Raw genomic sequence first — 12522 nt, 5'->3', positions numbered from 1 at the left:
AACACCTTCTCTACCTTAAATTGAGCTCCTTTTTCTTGAACAAGTACTGCAAACTCTTATGGTTCGTGAACACCTCATACGACACTCCATATAGATAATGCCTCCAAATCTTCAACGCGTGAACAATGGTTGTTAGCTCCAAGTTATGAACTGGATAATTCTGGTCATGAGTCTTCAACTGTCGTGAAGCATATGCAATAACCTTGCCACCATGTGTCAATACTGCACCAAGTCCAAGATGAAATGTATCACAATATACTGTATATGGCCCTAACCTGTGGGTAACACCAACACTGATTCGTAGTCAAAGCTATCTTGAGCTTCGGAAAGGTCACCTCACACTCATCCGACCACCTGAACTAGGCACCCTTTTGGGTCAACCTGGTCATCGGGGCTGCTATAGATGAAAACCCCACCACAAATTGATGGTAATAGCTTGACAACCCCAAGAAACTCTAGATCTCTGTAGTTGATGTGGGTCTGGGCTAGTCCTTGACTGCCTCAATCTTCTAAGGATCGACCTGCATACCCTCTAGTAATATAACATGACCCAAGAATGCAACTGAACTAAACCAAAACTCATATTTCGAAAACTTAGCATATAGCTGGTTGTCTCTCAGAATCTGAAGAACGACTCGAAGATGCTGCTCATGCTACTCTCGATTGCAGGAGTAGATCAAGATATCATCAATAAAACAATCACAAAGTAATCCAAATAGGGCTTGAACACTCGGTTCATCAAATCCATAAATGCTGCCAGGGTATTTCTCAACCTAAATGACATTACTAGAAACTCATAATACCCATACTGAGTCCAAAAAGCTGTCTTAGGGACATTGGATGCCCTAATCCTCAATTGATTGTAGCCAGACCTCAAATCGATCTTTGAAAACACCTTGGTGCCCTGAAGTTATCAAATAAGTCATCAATCCTCGGCAATTGATACTTGTTCTTAATGGTGACTTTGTTCAACTGTCAATAATCTATGCACATCCTCATCGATCCATCCTTTTTCTTCATAAATAGCTCCGGCGTACCCCAAGGCGAGACATTGGGCCCAATGAAGCCCTTATCAAGAAAGTATTGTAATTTCTCCCTCAATTCTTTCAACTCTGGCAGGGCCATTTGGTATGGCAGAATAGAAATGGGCTGAGTGCCCGGAGCCAAATCAATGCAAAAGTCAATATCCCTGTTTGGTGGCATCCCTGGCAGGTCTGCAGGAAATACCTCTAGAAACTCATGAACAACAGGTACGAAATCCATGGAACAAACCTCCATACTGGAATCATGTACATAAGCCAAATAAGCCAAACACCCTTTCTCGACCATACACCGAGCCTTCATGTAAGAAACAACCCTACTGGTAGAATGACCAGTATTCCCTCTCTACTCCAATCAAGGCTACCCCGACAAAGCTAAGGTCACGGTCTTGGCGTGACAGTCCAATATAGCAAGATAAGGTAAAAACTAATCCATCCCCAAAATGACATCAAAATCAACCATACCGAGAAGTAGGAGATCTACGTTAGTCTCGAGACCCCCAATAATAACCACACATGCGTAATTAACACAATCTAAAATAATAGAATCACCCACTAGGGTGGACACATAAACGGGAGCACTCAAATAATCACTAAGTACAACAAAATATGAAGCAAAGTAAGATGATACATATCAATAAGTAGATCCCAGGTCAAATAATATTGAGGCATCCCTACTGCAAACTGAAACCGTACCTGTGATAATAGCATCAAATGCCTCGGCCTCAGGCCTAGTAGGGAAAGCATAACATGAGGGTTGGGGCCCACCACTCTGAACTGCATCCTTGGGACGTCCTCTTGTTGGATGGCCTCTACCTCTAGCGACCTGACCTCCTCCTCTAATACCTCGACATCGACCTCTGGCTGTCTAACCCTTACCTCTACCTGATTGAGTGGGTGGTGGAACACCCGGTGTCGAAACCATAGCACGAGAACCCTAATGATGAGAACTGCTCGATGCTCGAGGGCAATACCTAGCAATGTTCCTCAAATTGCCACAAGTATAACAAGACCTCAGCTGCGGAGACTGCTGACCCTGAAACTGACCCTGACGGCCTGGGTAACTACTTTGGAAACTCAGGAGCAGAGGTGCACTAATAGGAGCTGGTGGTGCACTATAGGGTAGCTGATTAGAATACTGCATATGAGAGCCACAACCATCTAAAGCACTATGAGAAGCCTAAAGTGCTGAATGAAATGGCCTGGAAGGATGACCTCTACCAAAACAATCCCTGCCCTAGACGAGGCACAACTGAACCTACCAGAATGATGAGGCCTCTTGTCAGACTGCTGGCCACTCCCCTAGACTAAAACTATCTCCACTCGCCTGGCCATATTGGTCGCATCCTGGAAATAAATCTCGCTCCCTATCTCCTTAGCCATCTGCAATCTGATAGGCTGAGTGACTCCTTCAATAAACCTCCTTACCCTCTCTCTCTCTCTCTCTCTCTCTCTCTCTCTCTCTCTCTCTCTCTTGGTAGGAAGTATAAGAAGAGCATGATGATCCAAATCAACAAACCTAGTCTCATATTAAGTGACAGTCATAGAACCCTCCTACACATACTCGAACCACGTGTGATAGTTCTCTCTCTGAGTAAGTGGAAAGAACTTCTCAAGAAATAATTGAGAGAACTGGTCCCAAGTCAAGGCGGGTGACCCAACCGGTCTAGTCAAAACAAAATCATTCCACCATCTCTTGGCAGACCCTATTATCTGGAGTACAGCAAAGTCGACCCCATAGGTCTCCACTATCACCATGTTCTATAACACTACATGGCAGCGGTCAAGATAATCCTGTGAGTCGTCAGAAGCTGCCCCACTATAATGAACCGAGAAAAGCTTGGTGAACTTGTCTAACCTCAACAAAGCCTCAGAAGACATAATTGATCCACTAGCGGCCCGTGCTGCAATAGCTAGATGAACTACTCCAACTGGCTGAGTTGTCGGAGTCTTAAACTAAGGAGCCAACTACTCCGGAGTGTGGGTAGCGGGAGTCTGTGCTCCTCCCCCATCCTGAGAGACGACTGGTGCTACAGAAAATGTGTCGGTCTGAGATACACTCTCTATCAGGCCCACTAGATGAACTAAAGCATCCTAAAGCACTAGGGTGGCTATGAACCCCTCCGGGACCTGAGTTGGTCCTGCCGGAACTGTCTTGGCGGGAGCCTCCTCATCAAACTCTACCTGAGGCTCTGGCGTTGGCGCTACTATTCGAGCTCTGGGCTGAGCCCTGCCCCAGCCTTAGCCTCTAGCACGACCTCGGCCTCGTCCTCTACCCCTCGTAGGAGCTACCATTGGGGGCTCGGGCTGGTGGTCAGCTGGTGAAGCGGTACGTGTTGTTGCCATCTGTGAAAGAACTAGAGTAGAAAGTTCAATTAGCATTGAGAAATCAAATCACATGACAGAGAAGAATAGAAGTGAAGTTTTTCCTAAACTCTATAGCCTCTAGGGGATAAGCACAAACGTCTCTGAACCAATCTGTCAGACTCTACCTAGCTTGTTCGTGAACTGTGAGACCTAGGAAACCTAGTGCTATAATAACAACTTGTCACGACCCGGATTTACACTATCGGGATCGTGATGGCGCCTAACCAAATGATTGTTAGGCAAGTGTCATGACCCCAAACCGGAACCAGTCATGATGGCGCCTCTCGTGAAACAAGGCCAGTCGAGACAAACCCTCAAACCATTAAAGATAGTTATAATAATTGATTTTAAGTAATATATGAACTATAAATCCCAAAACAAAGAGTGAAATAGAACAATTGCAGAAACAACACAGCCCGACATCGAGGTGTCACTAGTCATAAGCATCTACACATCCATCTAAGGGTATGAAAAGACTGCACAATCTAGTACAAAACTAGTACAAGAAAAGTAAAGATAGGAAGGAGAAGCACTGGGCTGCAAACGCCGACAGCTACCTAGTCAACTCCGAACAGCCTGCTAGAGAGAAAATCAGCAATCGCGCGTGACCCGAGACTCCTGAATCAGCACACAAGGTGCAGGGAGTAATGTGAGTATGCTAACTCAGTGAGTAGTAAAAGTAAAGGTAGCTGAGCGATAAGAAAACATGTAAAACACATTAATATGCTACAACGAGGTAGTATAAAACTAGAACAATGCAATAAAACAGTAAAAGCTCGTAGAAACACCTTAGTTTAGTAAAAACCAATTAAACAACTTTTAGCAGTTTAAACGAGTGAATGAAAAACATGGAGAAAGATAGATACATAAAATTAGTCCCTCGGGCACAATACCAATAGAATCAGCCTCTTAGGCTATCTCACAATCACTCGTATGAGCCCCTCAGGAAATAACATAGAACAACATAAGCCCCTCGGGCTATATCACATCTCACATTAGATACACGCGCTCATTGGGGTGTACAGACTCCGGGAGGAGCCCCTTACGACCCAAGTGCAATAACTGTCATCCCGTGTCATAATCAAACAGGCACTCGGCCTTATAACAAGCCACCTCGTGGCGTAACAAATTAGGCCCCCGACCTCATAATCATGAATCAGTACAATACCACTGCGGTGCACAGCCCGATCCCATAATATCCTCACAACACAGGCTCTCGGCCTTACTCAGTCATAATCTCACAGGCCACTTGGGCAACAGTAAAGCATGATGCTCAGCCTAAAAATACTATTCGAGAAATATCAAAAACAAGTAAAGATGGCTGAATTGTGAAAACAGTAGAATATAGCATGACTGAGTACAAATACGAAGTCAAAACAATGAGGGATAGTAGTAAGAATCCCCTAAGGGTCCAAAACAATTGGCACGAGGCCCAAAGATGGCATTCCGCTCAAAACATGATGATAGCAAATAGTTTTCAATCAAATACTCGATTAAACAGTCATATGGGACAGACTAAGTCACAATCCCCAAGGGTGCACGACCCCATGCTCGTCATCTAGCGTGTGTGTCACCTCAAAATAGAACAACAATGTGAAATACGGGGTTTCATACCCTTAGGATAGCATTTACAATCATTACTCACCTCTATCCGGTCCAAACTCTAGCCCGCGATGCCTTTGCCCCTCGAATCGGTCTCCGGATGCTCCAAATATAACCAAAATCAATATAAAACCATCAAAATATGCTAAGAGAATCACAAAACTCGAATCCCGAGATTTATCAAAACCTGACTCCCGGGCCCACGGCTCGAATTTCGATAAAAATTACAAAACTAAAATTCTTACACTCTCACGAGTTCATACATATCAAACACATCAAAATCCGACCACAATTGACTCCTCAAATCCCTAGATTTAGGTCTCCAAATTTCCAAGCCCTAACTTCCACTTTTTAGGTTTAAATTCCACAAATTCCATGATTAATTAGGTAGAAATCACATTAGGATCCAGTATTAAGTCCATAAATCATACCTCCAAGTGTTTCCCCTTGATTCCCTCTTCAATCCTTTTCAAAAAGCTCTAAAATCATCCAATAATGGTGACACTTAGACCCAAAATCACGGATATGGTCTTTTAAACATTCTGCCCAACTTTTAAATTTTCTTAATCGCGGTCCCGAGAACTTCATCGCGATCATGAAGCACAAGCTTCCCGCACCCCAAATTTACTCTACGCAAATGCGTCATCTCCCATGCGAACACGATGCTCAGATATCCTACACCTATGCGATCGCGAAAAAAGGGTCGCATTCGCGAACAACAATCTCACAGCTTCACGTGATCGCAGCTCCAACTACGCGATGCGAAGAACAACCTGGACTGCCCCACAAAATCTCTATGGGATCGCTAGCCTCCTCACGCGATCGCAAAGAAGGAAAAACCTACAACAGAACTGAAGCTAAAATCTTCAACTTTTCAACATGAAATTTGATTCGTTTAACCACCCGAAACTCCCCCGAGCCCCTCAGAACCTCAACCAAACATGCCAACATATCTCATGACCCCATTAAAACTTGTTCCCACCTCCGGAATGCTCAAAACAACATCAAAACACCAAATTTGCATCGGATTCAAGCCTAAGAATTCCAAAAACTTCTAAATTCTGTTTTCGATCAAAAAGTCTATAAAACCCTCATCCGAATGACCTGAAATTTTGCAAACACGTCACAAATGACACAACGGACCTTCTCCAACTTCCGAAATTCCATTCCGACCCCTATATCAAAATCTCACCTATCAACCGGAAAATGCTAAAATTCCAATTTCGCCAATTCAAGCCTAAATCTACTTCGGACCTCCAAAACACATTCTAATCACGCTCCTAAGTCTAAAATCACCTACCGATGCTGTCCGAACCATCGGAATTCATATCCGGGCCCTTTTTCACATAAGTCAATGTCCAGATGACTTTTCCAACTTAAGCTTACTTAAAAGAGAGTAAGTGTCTCAAACCTTACCAAAACCTCTCCGAACCTAAGTCAACCAACTCGATAACACATAATATAGATTAAAAAAATAAATAAGAAGCAGAAATGGGGGAAATGGAGAGGTAACTCATGCAAAACATATAAAATTAATACGCTAATTCTTTAAGAAATTCAATAAATGACAATAATTTAAAACATAATGTTTTAAATAAAATGAGGAAGTTTATAACAGTCTAAGCACCAATACACGACTACCCAAAATCTGGTGTCACAATCCACAAATGTCTAAGAGTTACTACAAATACTAGTTTAAAGAAAATACATCTATTGACAAAGTAAAAGAAAACAGGGAAACTAAGAAGATGGAAGGGAGCTCCAAGGTCTGCGAATGCCGGCAGATCTACCTTGGGTCTCTTGATGGACTAAAGGCAGCAACCCTACTTTGATCAGTGCGGTCTAGTACCAAGATCTGCACAGAAAGTGCAGAGTGCAGTATCAGTACAACCGACCCCATGTATTGGTAAGTGATGAGTCTAACCTCGGCGAAGTAGTGACGAGGCTAGGACATGACAATAACATAAACCTGTGTAGTTAAATCATATACAAGAAAATAACATTAACGGAAATTCATCATATAATAACAGGAAAGGGGAGAACATGCTGAGGGGAATATCAAATCGTGAAAATAATACAGTAAAGGAACGTAGTAAATAACAGGCTTTACGCCAACGAAAGTAATAACATAGCAAAAAATACACGTCATTACCCTTCGTGCTTTTACTCTCATTCTCACCATAATAAAATGGTAAAAATGGCACGGCATCACCCTTCGTGCATTAACTCTCTCATAATATGGCACGACATCACCCTTCGTGCATTAACTCTCTCACAACATGGAACGACATCACCCTTCATGCATTATCACTCACAGAATATGGCATGGCATCACCCTTCGTGCATTATCACTCACTCAAAATACATTGCACGGTATCACCCTTCGTGCTTTACAGTCTTCCTCACCCAAACAACAGTACAATATCAACCCGGCAAGGGAATTATCAGTAACAACCTCAGTTCAACATTTATCTTCACAACATAAATCTCAACTTGTCATTACTCAACAAATATAAATTTCAGGAAGAACATGATAAGGTTTGTTTAACATAAAGAATAACCAGTCTAAGCATGAACCGTACGAATAAAGAATACAATGGTCATAAGTATAAAACTCACTCGCATGCTACGACCCAACAACAATGTATATATATTATTCACGTCATGTATACGATGTACTCAACAATCAATCACATAACAAATAAGGCAACAATACCTAATCCCTCAAGCTAAGGTTAGCCACAACACTTACCTCGATTCCAGGCCAAAATCAAGCCTCAATCACTGTTTTTCCTCTAGATTCCACCTACGAAGCACTTGTATATAGTCATAATTAACTTAATAATATTAATTATTGCTAAAGAAATTAATTACAATACCTACTTATAAGTTTCCCAACATTTTCCCCCAAAAAGTCAAAAATCGGCCCCGGACCCACTTGATCAGAACTCGAAGTTCGGACCAAAACCTGATTACCTATTCATCCCCGAGCTCGGATATATAATTGGTTTTGGAATCCGACCTCAATTTGAGGTCTAAATCCCAAAATTATGAAATTCCTATGTTCTACCCAAAAGTCCCTAATTCCACCATAAAAACCCTAGATTCTAGAATGAAATCTTGTAAAAAGAAATAAAAGAGTGAAAGAAATGAGTTAAGAATCACTTAATTATGATTTGGAGAAGAAAAAATATTTGAAAACCCGCCTCTTATGTTTTAGGGTTTTGAAAAAATGAAAAATGGATGAAAAGTCCCATTTATATAGCACCCCCGGATCCTTACTATGCGGTCCACTAAATCTCGGGCGCAGCCGCGAAACTCCACCACAGTCCGTGAAATTATGGGAACGGTCGCAAAACATTGGCCTTACCCTACCGCGTCTGCAAAACCTTCACCGAGGCCGCATTCTCCTACTGCGGTCCGCGAATTTCACTCCGCGACCGCACTTTATGATCTGAGACCTACAATTTCTGCAACTATTCAACACCATGTCTTTCTCTAAGTCTAGACACCCCATAGCCTATCTGAAACTTACCCAATCCCTCAGGGCTCCAAACCAAACATGCACACAAGTCTTAACACATCATATGAACTTGCTCGGGGGATCAAATAGCCAAAATAACACCTAGAGCTACGAATTTAACACCAAATTGCATGAAATTTTCAAGATAGTTCAAAACTTCTATTTTCTCAACCAAAGGTCCGAATCACATCAACTCAGTCCCGTTTCTTACCAAATTTCACAGATAGGGGCAAAAATATCATAACGGACTTGTACTGGGCTCCAAAACAAGATACAGACCCGGTACCAACGAAATCATTATTAACCATTTTCTCAAAACCATTATAAATTTTAGTTTAATAATTTTCATCAAAAATTCATTTCTCGGGCTAGGGATCTCGGAATTCGATTCCGGACATACGCCTAGGTCCCATATTTTACTATAGACCCTCTGGGACTATCAAAATATGGGTTTGGGTCCGTTTACTCAAAATGCTGACCGAAGTCAACAAAGATCAACTTTTAAAGGCAAAAGATAGGATTTTCTCAAACTTTCACATAAAGTCTTTCCAGAAATGCGCTCGGATTGTGCACACAAATCGAGATGAAGTAAAATGAGGTTTTGAAGGCCCCAGAACCCCGAATTGGGTTCTAAAACATGAGATGACCTTTTGAGTCATCACATTCTAAAAGTTGGTGTAGGTTCGTAATGACAAATGTGGCTTGTGTGCAAAATTTGTGGTCATTTGGACGTGATTTGATAGGTTTTGGCATCGGTTGTAGAAGTTAAGTTTCAAAGTCCATTGATTTTGAATTGAGGTGTGATTCATCATTTTGAGGTTGTTATGCACGATTTGAGGCCTTGAGTAGGTTTGTTTCATCATATAGAACTTGTATGCAAATTTTTGCGCCATTTCGAGTTGATTTGATAAGGTTCGGATGCTTGGTTGTGATTCTAGAAGTTCTTGAAGTTTAATTTGATCTTCATGCGCTTTGGCATCCAATTCGTGGTTTTAGAGTTTAGTTTGATGATTTGATCATGCGAGTGTGTTCGTGTTATGTTTCTAGACCTGGGTTCATGGTTGGTTTGGAGCCTCGGGGGCTCGGGTGAGTTTCAGATTGGTTCTGGAATGATTTTTCATGATTTTAAGTATTGGTACTGGTGCCATCGCATTTGCGATGTATTTGTTACAAATCTGACTATCGCAATTGTGAAACAGCCTCACATTTTTGAAGAACTTACCGTTTTTACAAAGCCTGTTGAGTTCGCATTTGCGGACTTAATATCGCATTTGCGATAAAGGCCTAGGCTAGACTAGTTCGCTTTTGCAACCAAGTGGTCGCTTTAGCGAAGGACTAGTGTTCGCATTTGCGACCATTTTGATTGCATTTGCGAAGGCAGCAGAGAATTTCAAACTTCTCTTTTACGATGAGTTGTTTGCATTTGCGGGGTTCGCACAAGTCGCAAATGCAACATCTGCAGCCTGCATATAGCTGAGAATTCCGAGACTTAGCCTCATTTTTGTTATATTTTGAACCCTAACTTCGATAGGAGGCGATTTTGTGAAGGGATTTTCATACTAAATTATTGATAAGTACCTCTAATCAATTCTCAACTACATTTTACATAAGATTTAATATCAAATTCATGAGAAATCTAGGGAAACTTTTTGGGATTTTGTCAATATTTTGAAAAATAAAAATTTGATATTTGAGAATTGAATAAGACTCGGATTTGGAAACAAAATATGTATTTGGACTCGTGAGGCTATGGGTATTCAAGACCTACCCTTGGACCCGGGTTTTGATCGGCTGGCCCAGGGTTTGACTTTTCTTGACCTTTTAAAAAATTGTATAATAACCACATCTTCGTTAATTGAAATTATTTTTTCTTGCATTGTGTGATATATTTAAGTCGTGTTTGGCCAGATTGATCCGAGCGGAAGTTAATTTGTAAAGGAAAAAGCTAAATTGAGTATTGAGTTAGCCGAATTGAGGTAAGTGTCTTACCTAACTTTCCTGAGGGAATTTTTCATACTATTTGACATTGTTTTCTACATGCGGGGGTGATACATATATGAGGTGACGAGCATATATAGATGTGCCAGGGTTAACCATGCTCAGGGGTAAATTATGTTATAAATTGTATCTTGTAAATCATATGACCTTCTTGCTTCATGCCTTACTTGACTCCTAAACACTAAGAACATAGCATTAAATGTTAGATATTAAGACTTAGCTTATTATAACTTGATCAAACTTGATGGAATTCTGAGAATACATTGATGTGTCTAATTCAGCCATCACTATGCGTAATCATTAATACATTGCTACGATCGATATTCTTAAGATACTAGATTCTATACGCATGTTTTAGATCATCCGTGAGATATGTTGAACACTTGAATAATACGGTTCTTGAGGGTTTATTGAACTATTGTCGGCATTGGGAAGTTGTGATTGGGATTCGTTTGGAATATTCGTTTAAACACTCTCCTTGATGTTATTTATGTTTCCTGCCTTATTTGTCATTAGTATGCGTGTGCTTGGTAAGGAAGAGTGTAAAGAACGAAGGGTGATGTCGGCCATTGTATATACATTATCATGTGAGGGAGAGTGTAAAGTACTAAGGGTGACTGTCGTGCCATATTATTGAGAGTAAAAGCACGAAGGGTGATGTCGTGCCACATTATTGAGAGTAAAAGCTCGAAGGGTGATGTCGTGTCATATCATTTGAGAGTAAAAGCATGAAAGGTGATGACATATCATTTCATTTATATTATTATGCTTTTATATTATCGTGAGATCATGTCACGATGGGTGTTCCGTGCAGGCGAGGATGAGGAACATGCAGTATGTGGTGATATCTATTTTTCGTGTATATGTTCATGTTGTTACCTTGAGCTGTTATTGTCGTAATTAAAGATCTGATGTGACTTGTTGCTATTGTTCTGTCATTGATCTCTATCTCAATTTTTACTGTGTTGCTCATACCTTCTACTTGCTTAACTTGCAAATACGATGCCTATTTTCTGTTGTTATAATTACACTCATGTCGTATCTATTCAGTTGCACTTTAGTACAAGTCTTCTACCATGCTAGTCATTCATGTCTCTACTTGTTAACTTGTAAAGATCATGTGTTCCTTTCTTATTTGTTATGCTTGTACCTAGGCCTCCACCATACTTGTTAGCTGAAGTGATATTCCGTGTTTTCTTATTTGTTGTCATTACTCATATGCCTTCTGCCTAGTCTATTTCTGTTGCCCACATGTATATCCTCGTTCACTATTACTACTTGCGTATTTCCTGCTTTATAATTTCTGTTATCGGTATTTTTGTCATCCGATTGGTACTGTTATACGTATATTGGGTAAAAATGAGATAAAAGTACGAAGGGTGTTGCCGTGTAATTGACTTGATATCTAAGTACATTCCTCATGCTATGAAACTTATGAAGTGACTGTCGTGGTTTATTGATTTTCGTTCTAAGGGAAAGATTGGTCGAGGTATTGGAGGTAGCTAAATGGTGATCTCTATTAACACTCAGTTATTGTTTTGTATATTCCTTTCATGTATTCCTTTATGTTATATAGTATAGTTCTATTGCTAGTTTTCAGTGCAGGCTTTTATCAGTGAGTATCTTTTAACTAAAAATCTTTGTCACTACTTCGACGAGGTTAGACAAGATACTTACTGGGTACATGGATCGGTTATACTCATACTACACTTCTGCACCTTGCGTGCAGATTTTTGGAGCGGAGCTGCTGGTGATGTCGGGAGCTGACTCTAAAGATGTTTGTGCACTCCGGATATAACTGTCACTTGTCTTTGGTAGCTTTAGATTTTGCTAATATGCTTATATAACTTTCAAACATATCGTGTATTTATTTGTATCAGCTTTGTAAATTCCAAATCTTAGAAGCTCATGATTCGTACTACCAGTTCTTGGGTTAATTTGTAAATATTCAGATAATTTTTCACTATTTTTCCCATAATCTCATTTGGATTA

This window comes from Nicotiana sylvestris, chromosome 9 (assembly GCF_000393655.2).
Source record: "Nicotiana sylvestris chromosome 9, ASM39365v2, whole genome shotgun sequence".
Taxonomy (NCBI): domain Eukaryota; kingdom Viridiplantae; phylum Streptophyta; class Magnoliopsida; order Solanales; family Solanaceae; genus Nicotiana; species Nicotiana sylvestris.
Note: the sequence above shows the minus strand (reverse complement) of the source record.